Source organism: Rattus rattus, chromosome 2 (genome assembly GCF_011064425.1).
Source record: "Rattus rattus isolate New Zealand chromosome 2, Rrattus_CSIRO_v1, whole genome shotgun sequence".
Classification (NCBI taxonomy): domain Eukaryota; kingdom Metazoa; phylum Chordata; class Mammalia; order Rodentia; family Muridae; genus Rattus; species Rattus rattus.
This window is the reverse complement of record NC_046155.1, coordinates 97,092,129-97,108,555: the sequence shown is the minus strand read 5'-3', so window position 1 is coordinate 97,108,555 and position 16,427 is coordinate 97,092,129.

Sequence of the window (16,427 nt, the reverse complement as noted above, 5' to 3'; positions counted from 1 at the left end):
CGAGTCCCTGGTTAACATTTGCCACGGATCTGCTCACCTTTGGGGCGCTCTCCCGGCGCGACCAGCGTGCTCCCGCAGCCCCGGCCGCCCTCAGGAGTTGAGAGTGCGGTGCCCCGCCGGCGGGAGCGCCGAGGATTGCTTCTTCCAGACGCGGCACAGCAGGGAGCGGGGGATCCGGCAACCCGGGCGCAGGAGCCGCTGCTGTCGGTCGCGCTCGGCTCTCCGGCCTGCCCCCCGCGGATCTCCGGAGCTCTCTCCTGCCCGGCACGATCTGCGGCGCCGGCCGGCCCAAGCGCTTTATAAGGCGCGGACCGCCGCTTTGATCCGCCCACGTCAGCGCGCCGAATCCCCACCCGGTGGCTCGCGCGGGGCGGGGGCGGGGTCCCCATGACGCCTCGGACCCGCGGCGCCCGCCCGGCGCTCCGGGACACTTTGCACCCTATTGCCGTACGGAAGGGAATTTGCTCGCCACGGCTAGTGTTGAAAGCATGCCTGTTGTGTGCCAGCGGCGCGCGGGGCTCAGGGAAGGCCCACCTCCGAAGTTAGTAATAACCAGCCAGAGGGTCTGACTTGAATCAGAGTGCGGAGGCCAGTGTTACTAAATGCGTTTGCCGCTTACTTGCTTCAGGAGTTGGGGGGTCTTGAGCCCTGCATTTCTGCTATGGTCCTAGAAGGTTCATTGGGCCATCTTTCTAGACATCTCAGAGGGACGCTCACTTCTAAGAGGTGCTAGGGCTCTGCTATGAGAAGTGCATCTTAAAGTGGCTCCAAGTAGGCTGTGTCTTATATTCTGGCTTGACTTGGTTGCAGGGGAGTCTTGTGGGCAAACCCAGCGGGCTGTAGGGGCTCTGTCCCAGCAGAGGACCAGGTTTGAGAAGCTAACCGGCACTGGAGAGGACTTCCCCTGAATGTAGTCCTGCCTCTGAGTTAATCCTGCTCTCCACCCCTAACCCCTTCAATTGTTCTTCCTTTACTAGACACCGACCGAGGTCAGCCTTATTTCCCTCTGCTGTGGTTCTGTCAGTTTCTGCTTTCCTCATTCTAGAATTTTCGATATCAGAATGTGCTCAGGGTCTATCTAGCTCATTAGTAGAAAGGGAAGCAGAGGCGAGGAAAAGGGGCTTCCCTAAGATCTCCCAGACTGTCTGCTACCTTTGTAGCTGCTTCTGAAGTCCCCAGCCTTCTGAGGGTACACGAACTCCCCCCAACACACACACATACAGAGAGGGGGGGAGGGAGGGAGGGAGAGGGAGAAGGGGAGAAGGGGAGAGGGAGAGGGAGAGGTGCACCCACAATCCACAATGGCCCTGAAGCCTTCTGGCCATACCAGCCATCTCGCACACTGGGCTGGGACATATCACAATGTCACATATAAACACACTATCAGGATATCTGTATACATCACATGCTCACATATCCAGTAGCACATAGGTGCAGTAGCATAGGTGTGCAGTAGTCATATACATGTCACTAGGTTGCTACTCAACGCACAGAGTGCCCACAAACAGTTCATTCACAAACATACAATGTTCCACACATAGCATGCAGCACCGAACACACACATACTACATACACAAATAAGAATAATAGAACACGAGAACACTACCAAGCTTGTACATCAACATTGACCAGACCAGGGCACTAAGTCAGTTCCATTATCAAAACTGTGGGATGGCAGTGGGAGCTTTATGTGGGGCACACAGGAGCCCGGGGTAGGATAAGACTTTCCCTTAGAAGGCTGGGGATGAAGGCAATGGTGGCCAAGGGCTGACTTGCCCTTAGCTCCCCTGACACCAGAGCCATCACAGTCAGAGCCATTCCAGGTGGCCTCTGTGCTCCAAAAAGCAAGCCAACAGTCTCCAAACATTTTCATGAGTAGGACTTCAGCTGGCTTCCGGTTGAATGGGAGTGGGAAGCAATTAGGAATTACAATATAGACCTCAGACTGCACCCCAGCACCATGCTGAATCCCTGGCACCTGGGGATCACCGGAAGTAGAGGCGAGAGTGTGCTAGGAGTGAGTGACCGCCTGTTGCAGAAATGCAATTGTCAATACAGTCCATTTGGGACTCCAGCAGAATTTTCCTGGTTCTGTTTCGAGCTGTGTGATCTTGAGTGAGTTCCTTAAATTCTCCTGTACTTAGTTTTCTGAATCATAAAATAGGAATAATATAACCCCACAAGATCATCTATATTCTCCACGATCAGGATTAATATCTCAGATTTTTGAGCCAAGGCTCAAACGGAAGTTGCTGGAAAGCACTGAGCTAATCCCCAGACCCAGACATCCCCTGCTCAGAGTCAGTATGGCACTGGCTGCAGAAATCCTGTAAGAGAAGAGTGAGCTCCCTTGACTCCTAGGGACTGATGGGGGCCAGGAGCCAGTTCTAGGTCTCCTGAAGCCCAGCCTGTGGCCCCTCAAACTACTTCGACCTGGTGGGTGAAGAACAGGGCACAGGTCAGGCAGGGCACCTCAACCTAGGTGGGACGGAGCAGTGCTAAGGGAGAGAAGCCAAAACCTTGGCCTGAGAGTCAGAGGGGATCCAGACCAAGCCTGCCTTCCCTGCAGCCCAGTCTCCCACTTCCGTGAAAAGGAGAATTTTATCATCCTCCCTTGGATGCTTGGGAAGTGGTTTATCATCTTTAGGGCCATTAACTTCTCTCCTTCCCTATTCACCCCCTTCCCTGCCAAGAGTTTCTCAAAGGTCACTGTCAGAAGGCCTGTGCTGGACACCTGGGCCTTGGGCTCCAATTCAATGGGGACAGGACTCCCAGCATGGCAGGGCAGGACAGCGTGTCACACTCTTGCTGCTAGGAGCACTTGTGCTGCCCTTCTCTGTCACCAGAGTGATAGTTTATCTGGTCGGTCAAGTCCGCCTTGCAGACAGCTTGCTGCTACTCACAACTTTGCAGCCTCACCCTGCATGTGCCTTACCCAGGGAGGCACCAGCTGTAGTTCAGTCTGTCATGCTGACCCCCTACACACACACACACACACACACACACACACACACACACACACACACACACACTGACCCCTCTATTCACTTCTGCTAAAGCCTTGGATATGGTGGGGTCTGGACGGCTGTTTCCAGACAACAGGTAGGAGAGATGGTTACCTGCTGAACTCAGCACTGGTTCTCTCTCTCTCTCTCTCTCTCTCTCAAGCTAGACAACCTCCAAGGGCCTCTCTGGCTCTAGAACCCAAGTCCTAACTCTATAGCAAAAGATGAATCAGGGATAGGATGAAGGGAGGAAAAAAAAGAAAGAAGAAAGAGAGGGATGGGGAGGGGAAGGAAAGGACACAGGGACACAGTTATTCTTTCTCTCCTGACTCCTAGAGATTCCCGATCTCAAGCTTGGATGAACTTGGCAGACACCAGACACCTTCACTGAGGGACCCAAAGTTGTGCTTTGACAAAGGTCTGTGTAGGGAGCAGAGGAACATGCATCTGAGCAGAGGGGTCAGCTTAGGATGCCTCAAGGTCAAACCTTCTAGACATAGGAGAGGTACACTAAGTAGCCACCGTGTCACCAAAGCCCCCTGGGCCTGGGGCTCACACTGATTTCCTCTGCTTACCTGCTGTGGGACTCGGAGGAAGTGGTTCAGTCACCTGATCTTTACCTTCATCATTCACAATGGGGAAACAGCAGCCAGCGCCCTCTGAAGGCTTCTGGGAGATAATCAAATAGGAGGTGTGTGTGTGTGTGTGTGTGTGTGTGTGTGTGTGTGTGTGTGTGTTCCTCTATATGTGTGCGACCCACTACACACACATCCCAGACCTGTCTCTGAGTGAGCCCACCAAGCCCCAGGCCTGCAGAGAGGTTGTGCAAGAGGCCTACAAACCTGGTTCTGCCCACTGCCTGGGAGGGGCCTGTCCTCCTCTTCAGGGCCACAAGGGAGGTGTTATTATTCTCTAGCACCCCAGGATAGGGTGGGGAGAGGCTGCTTTCCTGGGTGCACATGACAAAGCACTGCCCGTCATGTCTGCTGAGCCGTCACTTCTGAAAAGCCACTTTCAGCGCTCATTGTTGAATGGCCACGGTGGCTGCGTGGGAGACAATGCTTGTGTTTCTCAGGCCTCTGTCAGTTCCCAGAGAGAGGCTGGACCACGTCTGGTGCACCTACAAGGAGCTCTGGGCAGGAGACTTGAGCAGCTGAGACCTGGAGGAAGAGCTGTTACCATCATTTTCTGAAGCTACCCAGCCTTGGCCTTGCTCTTGCTCCTCCTTTGGGAATTGGCTGTGACAGCCCCAGGTAGAAATTCCAGTCAGAGACCTTTCCCCTCTGGTCTATGTGTCAGTCCCAGAGAAGGGGCTGGCTGACTGCTTGGTCACGTGTCCTCTGAGTGAAAGTTGGTGAGAAAATGCTGGGAAGGACCAGGAGCTCCTGTTACCAGAAGAGGACCAGGAAGCACGGAGCCACCAGGCATGTGTCTGGGTGCAGTTTCTTCTGCCATCAAGACTCTGCTTCCATACTTTGAGTAAAAGACAGTGTGTCAGTCCGGGCCTAGCTTAAAGATACAGAGTGGAGGCTCGAGGGTAGACAGCTAAGGACTGAAGCCTGTGAAATCATGAGCTGAAATAAATCTCCCTTCCATGACATTGTTGTCCCCAACTACCTATCACAGGCACGAGAAAGCTGACTAGCTCACCTGGCCACAAGTGAAGTCTGCCCTTCCACCCTTGATCTGGGCTGCCCTGATATTGTTTGTTCAGTGTGGCAAAGAAAAACTGGAGCTCAGTCCCCAGGTTGTAGAAACTTCCCTCTCAGCTCTCGGGGATAGGGGTGTGGGTGGGGTGTGGGATTGGGAGGCAGATACTGAGCTACGTGAAACAAACAGGTTCAGTGAGAAGATAGGGCTGAGTATAGTCCGGGGCTCAGAGAACTTTCTGCTCGTGGACAAGGGGTAGAACCCCCCCAGCACCCACGTGAAAGGCCAGTCAGCGTGCTTCTCCCACTCAGTTGTTGGGGATCGAGGCAGGAGGGTCTCTGACATTTGCTGGACACCAGCACAGGTCTAAATGTGAAACCCAATTATAAGGGCACGGGCATAAAGTGACATGTAGTGGCCTCTGTGTGCACACGTTCTATGTACATAACACACACACACACACACACACACACACAGGAAAACAGTGAACAAGCTAAAATATGCAATTATTGTGTATAACTATAATTATGTAGTTTCCCTGTCTCAGCATCTCAAGAATAGGCCACTCTCGCAGCCCTAAGGTGGCCACTGATCTGAGGGGGACATGGGACCAGTGGTGTTGCATCCCTTGTGTGATATCAGAGCCAGACAAAGGCTGGTTGCCCCATAGTGCCACAAGGGAGAGTCAACATCCCTCAGCCAGCCCTGCTCGCAAATCCCAGGGCAGGATTTCCACACCTTCCACCCTCTAACACAGTCTCTACTATTACGGTCTGGTTCTGTCTGCAAGAGAAGCCTCTGGAGTCTAAAGCAAAACCCCACAACTTTCTTCTCAGGATCCCCCTTTCTATATGATTGTGCTTGGGGCATCACAGGGGTCTCTGGTCTTTGTGCCTCAGTCTCCATACAGCCAGTATGTCCACTAAGGCCTAAGCTCAGGCGGGCTCTGCCAACTCTCTGTAGGATCGCCCTTGTGCTTGAGTCTTGGCTCTCACCTGGAAAACAGGAGTAAATTTTACCACCTAGGGTTGCGAGTGGGGCTGAGAAGAGATGATGGATGTGGAAGGCTGGGCTGTAACAGCTCCCTGATAAAGGCTAGTTCCTCTTCTGCCAGGTACATAAACCATTCCAGATGGGAAACTTGCTGGCTCATCTGTAGGTGGGAGAGGAGCTGTCTGTCAGCAGGCTGGTGGGGGAGGGGCACTTAGCGGGGAGCAGGAGGAGCACAGACAAGTGGGGGAAGCATGGTGTCAGGAAGGGCAAATCCATAGCTCCAAGCTGCCAGTCTGAGGAGGGGTGGGAGGCCTTACACACCAGGCTCAGGGTCTGCTCCAGCAACAGGAGACAGGGATGTCTCCAGACAGAGGGGCAAGGTCAGACACAGTTTGCCTCTGGTCTGGGAGTCTTGGACCTGGGGAAGGCATGGGACATCTGGAATAATGGGCACATTTGTGGGAAGCAGGCCCTTGACCTTCTACCTTCGTGCCTCTCTATCTTTAGGCTAGGGAGAGACTGAGAAGCCAAATGCACAGCCAGAGAACAGGGTAGACCAGAGAGTAGGATAACCTTTCCTACATGGTGGGGAATCACAGGCTCCTTTCTATCTCGAATGCCTGTTTTCTCAGCTACCTTGGGCTTGGCACTGAGTTCATCGTTTCTAAGGTCTGCCACAGTTACAGGCCCCCGTGAGCCTTGAGGCTGCTTTGAGAGGAATGAAGGCTGGGTAGACATGATTGGCCCTGTTCTTAAGATGGGGAGATACAGGCCCAGACAGGGGAAGTGACTTGACCAAGACTCACAGCAGATGTGTGGCCTAGTTGGGCTGGAATCTAGGCCTCTTGGCTCCCACTCCTCCTGCCATATTCTCTGTCCCTAGAACTGAGGGATGGGCAAGACATTCACACAGGGTCTGAGCAGTTTGTGAACGGAGCCAGAGAGAGGCTGACAGCCATCAACAGACAGCACTTAACCCAGACTGACAATTTAATTGTACAAATGTGGATGAGGTACAGTTGTATGCAAAGAAATCCAGACGGTCTGGGCCCCTGGGGAGCCTCCTCCAGCACCCCAGTTGCTGGGGAAACAGGAGGAGGTGGGGTGATGTCACCAGATGCAGCTGAAGTGTGGGGGTTGGGCCACCCATCTACTTCTTCAGGGCTGTGGGCCTAGCTTCAGGCTCTTGCCCTTGAGTATAATTCCTTCCTCAGGGGTCATGGAGACCCAGGGGGCAATAGAGACTTGATTAAAGTCGCACAGGCAATCAGAGCCCCAGTGAGCCTGGTCCAGGTAAGGCTGTTTTCCCAGCCAGGGTACAGTCACATTGAGAACACACGAGGCCAATCGCTTGTGAGGACCCACGCCCAGCCCATAGCCTTACAAAAAAGCAGATTCCTAACAGTACTGAGGGGTCTTGGTCCTTCTGCAAAATAGAGGCTACCTGGGAGTAGGTTCATGACTCTGTCAAATTCATAGGAGCCTTCAATGAGCAAGAGTCCTGGGCTGCCACTCAGCGGCTCTCACTGGCTTAGGGGACACTGAGCTCAGAGGCACCGGGCTCTCAGCAGCCGATTCCATAGGGAAGTCATAGGGAAGAAACCTGAGCTCAGGACAGGTAGTTCCACTCACTGCCGCTCACTGGGAAGCTCCCATTGAAGCATTTTCCCAGAATCCTCTGCTTCTCACCTGCGGCTGAACATGAACCTACTCACAGCATCAGTAGCAATGACGTTTAGTCCTGCCCTCCTCTGCAGCAGACTGAGGGCTGGTGCTCTATCTCCATTGCTTTCAACTCAGTGAAAATTAATTCTGCTGTCCAGGAAGCTGAGTCTCAAGATCCATTGCTTACTTGCACCCAGCCAGAAAGCAGACAAAGTGGGTCTTGAGCGCTAGATCACTCGCCCTCCAAACACCATGGCTTCCTCCTCTGGCTGGTAGTGTAATGGGCCATGCCCTCAGCGCACAGGCAGGAGGTGGCTGAGTTTGTGTCTGCCCTGTCTCCCTCTTCTTGTTCCTGTTGCCAAATGTGTCTCTACCTCCCACCTCTGACTCCATTTTCTGAATGTTGGGCTGGGAGAAGTGCCAGTCACAGAGGCTCGGACCCTGACAGAAGGCCCAGTCTTCTAGAGAGCTACATAATTGATCTAGAAGGTGTATGTGACCCAGGGGGACACACTGAAGTCTCTCTGGGGTGGCTTAAGTGGATTTGGGGGGAGCTTCCAGCTCAGTGCTTCCTCCCATGTGAAGAAGAGAAGAACAGGTGTGGAAGGGAGATGGCTGGTGGCCCTGAGCATCCCCTGTATCTCCAGTGGCCACCAAGCCCACGTTTTCTTGGGTTCACCCAATGTGGGTCCTCTAGCAATGCATGCCTTGCCTGAGGCTGTGCTATCCCTACAGGAGCAACAGGCCTGGCAGAAAATCCAATCCTCTCAGAACTAACAATCTGGGAGTAGGGGAGAGGGATGAGCGTAGTTCTGGGTTCAGGTCCCTGCTCTGTCTCTCTGGACTGTCATCTCCTGTCTCTAACATGAGGGTACTAGGCTTACTATGCTAACGATTCCCCCAGACCCATACAATTGCCACAAAAAACCGATGCATAACCTACTTACAAATCCTAGAACACTTCCACCCACCACCCTCTGAAACACCCCACGCCCATTAGCAGTGACGCTCCAATACCACTCACCAGCCCAGACTTTAAAAACCATTATTTCCTTCAAAAACAAAAACGTTATGGATTTTCCTCTTCTGGGCATTTCAAGCTTATGTTGGACTTTCTCTGTGTCGCAGCATGTAGGGACATTGCATTTCTTCTTGTGATGGCTGTCACTCCACTGCATAGACACACTTGCTGCACGCTGTTTATCCATTCAACAGCTGAGTGGGCACCTGGATGGCTTCCCCTTTGGGCCATTGTAGATGCTGCTGCCATGGACAGTCTTGGGCAAACATTTGTATGAGATGTATGTTTTCAATCCTTTGATGTATATAACTAGGAATGGAATTGCTAGATTACATGGTAATGCTGTATGACTCTGGGGGAACGCCAGTCTCCTACAGAACTGCGCCTTTGCACATTTCCCTCAGCAGTGTATGAGGGGGCCGGTTTCTTGACAGCCTTGACAAAGCTTTGCCATTTTCCGTTGTTCTCTTATTATAGCCATCTTGTGTAAAAAAGAGATCTCGGGGTTGGGGATTTAGCTCAGTGGTAGAGCGCTTGCCTAGGAAGCGCAAGGCCCTGGGTTCAGTCCCCAGCTCCGAAAAAAAAAAAGAACCAAGAAAAAAAAAGAAATCTCCTCGTTTCTTACATTTTATTTTGAGACAGAGTCACCATAGCCCATGCTAGCCCCAAACCAACATAGAGCCGATAACATTGGACTTATGATCCTTCTACCTCCACCTCCCCAGTGCTGAGACTACAGGCATGGTTACATGAGGCACTGGGGATCGAACTCAGGGCTCTGTGCACACCAGGCGAACACTCTACCGACTGAGCCACATTCCCAGTTCTGCACTGGGCTTCTGATCTGCCCCTACCCAGTCACTAATGCAAACGAGCCTTGGTCTGTGTGGCCCTTTCTCTGTCTTCTTTGGAGAAATGCGTACTCAAGTATTTATGCATGCTCACAATTCTAATACTCAGCAAGTGGCCACAGGATTAGAGGTTCGAGGCCATCCCCAGCTAACTCCAAAAAGAGTTAGAGGTTAGCCTAGATAACATAAGACTCCACCTCAAGAGAGTTTTTAGAAGTGAATTGAGGATGTTAGACTCTCTAGTTGGGGTCGAGGACATAGGAAATAACCGGAAGCCTGTGAGTATACATGATGTAATGTAGGGTCCCTGAGGAGCCTGTGGACCATACTGTGACGTCTACAGCATGTCTCTGCTGGGTTCTAGTTGGTTAAAAAAAAAAAAAAAAAACAACTCTGGCTCCCCAGTCACAGCTTAGAGGACACCTTACAAATCCCCTTGGGAGCCCCATGGCGGTGGCTAGACTAGGCATGTCTTCCAGCATGGGCGCTAAAATGAGCACTGGATACGATTGGCTTCATAGCATGGTGGGGTGTGTGTGTGTGTGCGTGTGTGCATGTGTATGTATGTGTGTATGTGTGTGCATGTGTATGTATGTGTGTGTACATATGTATGTATGTGTGTATGTGTATGTGTGTGTATGTGAGTGCATGTGTGTGCGCATGTGTATGTATGTGTGTATGTGTGTGTATGTGTATGTATGTGTGTGTACATATGTATATATGTGTATGTGTGTATGTGTGTGTGCATGTGTATGTATGTGTATATGTGTATGTGTGTGTGTGCATGTGTATGTATGTGTGTATGTGTAAGTGTGTGTGTATGTGTGTATGTGTGTGTGTGTATGTGTGTTGTCTGCTGCTTTGTGGTAACGGAGGCACGCAGAAACTCCTGGGGAGAAAATACACCAGGAAGGTAAGGAAGAACCTCCCACTTGTTGAGCACCTACTATTTTGCAGGATTCTAGACTCAGCTCACTTGTTCCAGAGGAGCAGGGACTAGGAGGCTCATCCAGTTTCCTGGGATAGGAAACCAAGGCAGGCAGAAGGGTGCAGGGGGAACTGGGGTTTGAACCCTGATCCTCTGTCTTGGGTTATGCACCCTTCTCATAATGCTAACTTACTGGAGGTGGGGGCAGGGAGGAGGGAGAGGGAGGGGACGTAGAGAGTTCCAGCCGAGGGATAGAGCCACACTGAAAGGTGAGAGAAAAATGTAAAAAAAAAACAAGGGTGGAAAGAACTTACGGCCCTGGCCTGGCTGAGGCCTGCATCAGGTCCTGGGGCAGCAGGCCAGGGTGGGGACAGCGGAAATCAGCTCACTGAACCTGGAGCCAAGAACCAGGCTTGGCTTGTGCACGGTGGAAAAGCTCTCACCTCGAGACACTGTAGAGGGGGAAGCTGGCACCAGGCTGGGGTGGGGGGAGCAGGGTCTGCCTGCAAAGAGGCCGGGTAGCTAAGGCCTGCCAAGCAGAGCCATCTTTCAGCTTAGTAATGGCTTTGGCTGCTCCCTCTAGCAGCCCTCGACTCCTCAACACACAGAACAGCAGGCCTGGAGCAGGCTCAGAGAAAGCCAAGTCAGGAGCATCCTGAGGAAGGAGAGAGGAGCATGCCCATAAGAGGCTATGCCCAGCCCCCAGGGCAGGAGACAGGGTTTCAGGCATCTGACACCCTATGACGGCTCCTAGGAGCACAGATTGAGAGAGTGAAGCCCTGTCTCCAAAAAGAGGGAAAAAAAAGTTTTGTCAAGTGTACAACTCACTTTTGTGTATTCACAGTTGTATAGTCATCCCTTCTATCCTCTTAAAGAGAGGGAAACTGAGGCTCAAGGAAGGGCAGGGCCTTTAAAGCCCTGTGTTACATGACTGGCTAGTCAGCAGTGGAGTCAGAGTTCGGGCCTGCCCCTACCCCATCTACCGCACGCAGGTTTGACACTCGAGCTTCTCTGAAAGGCACTCTGGGCCACACTCTGGTCGTGTGAAGTGTCTAATGGAGGCCGTGGAGTGGAGTCGACCAGCTGGATGGGGAGGTGCCCCACTGTCACCTGAATGATTGTCCCCTGACTGTTCACAGCTGCCGAAGCCCAGTGTGGAGCTGAGAACTCCAGGCCTCAGGCGCCCGCCATGTCCAGCTCACTTCCTGCTCTCACAATCACCAATCCTTCCTTAGTTTGAGGTGCCCCTCCTCCTCCACATGTCTACAGAACCACGTGTTCAGAGATGAGAGTCTCTCGTACCCAACCCCACTTTTGATGAGGCTGCCTGGTCACCCTGTGTGCCCCACTGGGACTCTCCCTTCCCCCAGCAGTTTTTATTGCTATCACAGAACACAATCTCTGTGATGTATTGGAGTATAATGTACCCTGCAAAGGGGCGTGTGACAGGTCTCACTCTCGGTGTAATGGTATTGTTGGGGGAAGCCTATTGGAAAGGGAGACACCACCATCATGAATGGATTTATGGTTTGCTCAATAATTTAAATTAGTTCTCACAAGGAGTGAGGTCTTTCTTGTCTCCAAGAAAAGAAATCGCCATGCTGGATTACCACCTCAGAGTGTGTGGCCATAACGTAAGTCTGTCCCTCTCACATGTCTCCTTCTGTATATGCATGCCCACATCCTCTCTGTTTCTTCACCATGAATAGAGAAAGCACAGAGCCCTCAGCAGAAGCTGACTGGATGTGGTTATCACATCTCAGGCATTTCATAAACCTCTCTTCTTTATTACATGCCTTACCTCTGGTATTCTGTAACAGTAACATTAAACAGAGTCACCTTCACTGTTGGCTTCTTCTCTGTCTTCTCCCCTGCATTGTAGTCCCAAGGAATTACTGGACCATGCCAGTAGAGAGAAGTTACTTGGTATATCGTGGTCGAATGAATGAATAGATGGCCGATGATGTGTTGTCTCTTAGCAGTGCTCAAGTGAAGAACTATTATGCTTGGTTGGCCATGAGCTGAGGCTGAGAGAGCCCTTCTGGGCCCTAAAGGCCACCTATTTTCCCTAACAGTGATCCTATTGGAGGAAACTGGAATCGAGTCAAGGTGGTTTTTAGAAAGAAGGGAACAAACTTCTGGTTTTTGCTGTTGTATTTAGGACCCCAGAAACCAGAGGTGGTCTTGGATTCAGCCTGTGTATTTTCTGTGTAAATTCCTGCAGTCATTTATCTTATATTCCATGTCTCTTAGAAAGAGAAAGGAGGAGGAAGGAGGGGAAGGAGGAAGAGGAAGAGGAGGGGAAGGAAAAGGAAGAGGAGGGGGAAGGGGGAGGAGGAAGAAGAGGAGGAAGAGGAGGAAGAAGAGGAAGAGGAGGAGGAGGAGGAGGAAGAAAGGTATCCCTCGTCCTTAAATGGACTTAAAAAAGAAAACAGCACCCCTCATTTTTAAATGGACTTAGCTCTGTGAGTGCCACATGGAAACTACTATCCATGATGTCATGAGCCCCAAGGTCCTCTGGGAAACATTACTTACACTTCATATGGAGGGCGGGCCAGGGTCCACACATCTCCTCAGAGCTATGAGCATGTGGCAGTGAGTGGGCCCCTTGGTAAGCCTGGTGTAAGGCAGGTAGGAGCTCCCTCCGATACCTCAGGCCCTGGATGTCTACCTTTTGGGAACTCTAAGCAGACCTGTATACAGATCAGGCACTCTAGTCTAAGCCTTTTCATGGGGAACCCAGAGTGGTGTGATAACTTGTCCTCAGGCAAATTCTCAGAACAGGATAGCCCAGTCCCTGCAAGCTGAGCCCGAGTGCCTGGGACTAGCCAGTCAGAAACCACCTGATCAGGCCCAATCCTTTAGCATTGATAAGATAGACTCAGGGAAGGGCAGGGACAGGCCCAGGGTCACACAGCCAATCCAGTAGGCAAGGGACCTGGAGGTCCCTTCGGTCTCTGGATCGCTGGCCAGGAAGAATTTTTACACTGTCTCCTACTTAAACAGTTCTGTTTGGGAGGAAGCTTTGCTGTTCGAAAGACGCCAGACCCTTCAAGAATCCAGTCTAAGGCAGTCTTCCAGGATCTGCTATGAAGGATTCCTTGGGGAACAGCTGTTGGCAAAGATAGTGAGATATTGATTATATCTGGGGTTGGAGGGGGTTGTTTCAGATCAGTGCAGAGGGATGGAGAAGGTAGTGGAAACTTGTCTGAAAACTAACCAAAGGTATGTTTTCATATTTTTACAGCTGTCTGTATTTTCTACAGTCCCCTGGTTAGTTTTTCATATTTGAAAATGATCAAGTGTTTAATTGTGGCAGGGTGTTTAGAGTGGTCTTGTTGTGCCTGGGCCTTTAGAAATATAGTCTTGGAAAGTTGATGAATCACAGGCTCCCCGCTCAGAGGTACTCTGCAGCCTGTGCTTGAGGGATGCTCAACTGTCTGAAGACAGAACACAATGACTGAGAAGGGCTACAGAACAGAACCGAAGCTGGGGAGAACCCCCTCTGACCACATGCGCGCCCTCAGTCCCAAAGGCCAGATGTGCTGTCTGGAGACACGTCCACACCAATGCCCACAGCAGGCCTTCCTGAGGAGAGGTTGTGTCACCAAGGCATGTGAGTCTCAGGCTCACCAGGCCACAACTTTTCAGAGACATGGCTCCCAAGGGGGAACAGGAGACTGCCTGAGGTCAGAGTAACGTTAGGACCAGCCTGCCCGCCCTGTGAGGTGTCTTGAAAAACATCAATGTCAGGACCTCTTGGTGGCCATACTCCAGGCTTACCAGGCACCAGGACCTGCCACACAGAGAAGGTCAATTGGTTTTAATGTGTGTACATCACCTAGAATCCCACATGACATGATGATTAAAAAAGTTCTCAGTGAAGGTTGCTATGGTCTATGGGAGCGAAAGGTAAGGGCAATGAATGAGTACTAAGGAGAGACCCTTGGCTTCTGCACCATGCATCCAGCTGGAAGCCCTGATTCTGGAAAGTTCAGTTCATACCTGCCCTGCTTCTGGCTAGTATGGCCATTTGTGCTACTTTTAGGCACTTAGAACCCTAAGGTGATGGTTCTGAGGTATGGGGTCGTATTCTTGGCCTTCTGCTCCTGATCCTCCTACGATGTCCAGGACTGAATGGAGCCATGGTTCCCTCCCACTGACTTACCTCTGGTTGAATTCCAGATTGTTTACCTCCCTATAGCACTAAGCTAGACCTCAGATGCCCATAATTCTAGAATGCCAAGGCCCTTAGTGTGCATACTCTTCCAGTCAGCCCCTTCTAGTGGTGTACACACAGGGGCACTGAGGCCTAGAGAGGAAAAAAAAAAACAGCCCCTACCCCTACCCCTAGGCTGCATAACTGGTCAGCCACTCTGGGCTGGATCTGGGCCAGGCCTGGGGCTCTCCTCCCAGCCTCCTCTGCTCTCCTAGGTCCCCAGAGGCCACTCCAGAGATGCTGCCTCCCCCTACCTTCATGGCTGCCCCTCACCTGGTCTTCGTTTGCATCCTTTGCAAGTTCTGTCTGTGGATAATTCTCCCCAAGCCAAAGCAGGGTGGCAGGGGGGGGGGAGGCATGTCAGCCCCCAGGGAGCCCGCAGTTAACGCAGTTAACGCAGCTAATGAGCCTCAGATGTTCTCAGCCTGTCAGCAACTGGTCACACACACAGCACTGATTGCCGAAGCCTAGTTTGGCCTGGCCTGGCCAGGGTGCTGTGGTGTGTGAGATGTGGTGAGGTGTGGTAGGGCTGGTGCTCCCCAACACAGGAACTAAGCTTCTGCTAGGATACAGCAGGCGCCAGTGTTTAACCTCCAAAACCTCCCTGGGAACCCCTGTGCCTAGGCAATGAAGAGGACAGCGGGGCTGGAGGCCAAGTGTACTCGGTTCATTCAGGAACTTGTTCTTCCTTTGAACCCTTCTGGACCCTGGTACTCCCCAAAGCTACCAGAAGGCAGGGAGAAGAAAGAGGGGTGGTCGGCTTAACCACAGTCTGTGCACTGTGCACACTTCTGGATGTGACAGCTGTCACCATCCACAACCTCACAGAAGCCCTGTGGATTTACAACTACCTCCCTTCTCTTCATAGAAGAAGCAACAGAGATTGGGAGCGGTCAAACTGGGGTCCCAACTCCCATGAGAGACTGCTCTGTGTCCCATATAAAGTGAGGTGTTTCCACAGCCCAGGATGGCGCTTTGAGTTTGTGGCTCAGTGAAGGGTGAGGCTGACGTTCCCCAGGGTTCCAGACACTGAAGTTGGTGTTGCAGCTGACTCATGCCTCAGTCTTGACAAAGCAGCAGATCTCAGAGAACAGGGGCACAGTGTGTGTGTGTGTGTGTGTGTGTGTGTGTGTGTGTGTGTGTGTGTGTGTGTGTGTGTGTGATCGTCTCGCTCAGGTGAGGTAATGCCACCTGCATGGCCACATTCTCAGCCATCCCAGAATGTCCTCTAGGAGCCAGACCCACTGCTGGGGACTTTGTCTCACCTAGCGGGGAAGAGCGTGACTCTAGAGCCCGTTGCCTTTTAGCTGTGACTCTGGAGCCTGCTGCCCTTTAGTTGTGCGAAGCCGCCTGACTTCCTCTGCTGCTGGGCACCTCCTTTTCATCAGGGTTTCTCACAGGGTCATGTGTGGAGTTTGCTGAGTTAGGATCTGTATAGGGCTAAAAGGATGCCTGGCCCAGTTCACACCCAGCCCACGTGCTAGCTTCACCTCATGGAAACCGAGGCAATGCGGTACAAGGCTCACTTCAGCTTCCACTGAATCCCTGGGGCAGGTTGCTGAAGTCTGGAGAGCTATGTCCCACAATTTCTGGGTTGTTGGTCTGGATTCGGATCTGACAATATGCAACCCCAGCGTATTTGTGGTTAATGCTGGTGTCTGAGGACCTTGGGGGACCTGGCTGTGGCTAACAGAGGGACAGTTTGGTGTGTGAGTAGGTAGATGGGAGGTTACTGTGAGTATAAGGGATGTCCAATGAGCCTACAGAACCTCATCCTAAATTTTTCCCAACTCCTCCTAGGACAGAACTCGGGTCACATTTTCACTGAACCATGTGTTTCTTTTCCCATAAACCACGGGCCACGAGCAATCCTTCCTCCAGGGGCCTATCTGCTCAGGTCCTTGTGCACAGACACCTGCAATGACAGACAACTCCACACAGTGACAACGATGGCTGCACGGCTTGACCAGGTTAAGATGTATCTACCATCGAGGACTGCAGTCGGCACCCAGGGCTTGTCCCTATTTTATTCTTGATTCCCTGAACTCAAGCTGGGATGGCCACTGCCACACTGTCCCCAGCTCCCTGTGGCAAG